Here is a 1189-nt window from a genome sequence, read left to right on the forward strand (position 1 = left end):
TAAGTGGAGTGGCTCGAATTCAAGTGTTCTATCCCAAAATCCTCTGCCCTCTAAAGCCAGCACCCATTCTGCCAATTCTTCCCCATTCACCTCATCTAAATTTACAAAACAAGCAGCAAGAGGATCCTCAATAGTGAATGTCTCATCATCGGCTTCTACGATTACATCAGTTGCATCAATAAGCGAGCAATTGGTGAATTCACTTGGTCGCCTCATAGATTTCTGCACATTGAATGTTATCTCCTCATCGTTCAACCTCATCTTGAGCTCCCCAGTTTCATAATCAATGAGAGCTCTCCCTGTGGCCAAGAATGGCCTTCCCAAAATTATGGGAATTTCTTCATCCATCTTGCAATACAGAATCACAAAATCTACAGGGAACACAAATTTCCCTACTTGAATCAACACGTCATCCAAGATAGCAGAGGGTCTTTTCACGGTTCTATCAGCCAGCTGAAACAACATAGATGTGGGTCTAGCTCTTCCAATCCCCAACCTTTTATAGATTGCCAGGGCATAAGATTTATGCTGGCCCCCAAATCACAAAGTGCCTTGACAAAAGCAAAGTTTCCAATGGTGCAGGGAATGGTGAAACTCCCTGGGTCAGACAACTTCTCAGCAACTGGTCTAGTTACCACAGCACTGCAGGTCTGAGTTAGAGTCATTGTGGCCAAGTCTTGGAAATCGAATTTTCGGGACATCAAGTCCTTCATCATTTTTGCATAACCAGGCATCTCCTTCAAAGCATCAATCAATGGAATATTTACCTGGATTTGTTTCAGCATCTCCAAAAATTTATTGTATTGTTCCTTTTTCTGGTATTTGGCCAGCCTCTGTGGGAATGGTGCTGGAGGTCTCTTCTTCCCAATGATTTGGGTTTTCTCTTTGTCAGATACCACCTCAACTACCGGTTCCTGGGCTGCTCAGCTTCTTTCTCAGCCTCAATCTGTGTGTTGGGTTCTTCCTGGGCAGGCTGTACTGTCACCTCTGTTAGGTTCGTTGAATCATCTAGCTCAATGGGCACTGGTACAAGTGTCTCAGCGTGTCTTCTTTCTCGAGCCCTCTCTTGCTCCAAGTCTAAGTCTCTGCCATTTCCTAGACTCACTACCATTAGCTGCTTCGAGCCCTGATCTTTTGGATTTACCTGCGTGTCTGCAGGCAATGTCCCATGAGGACGATTATTCAAAGA

This window comes from Nicotiana attenuata, unplaced genomic scaffold (assembly GCF_001879085.1).
Source record: "Nicotiana attenuata strain UT unplaced genomic scaffold, NIATTr2, whole genome shotgun sequence".
In the NCBI taxonomy this organism is placed as follows: domain Eukaryota; kingdom Viridiplantae; phylum Streptophyta; class Magnoliopsida; order Solanales; family Solanaceae; genus Nicotiana; species Nicotiana attenuata.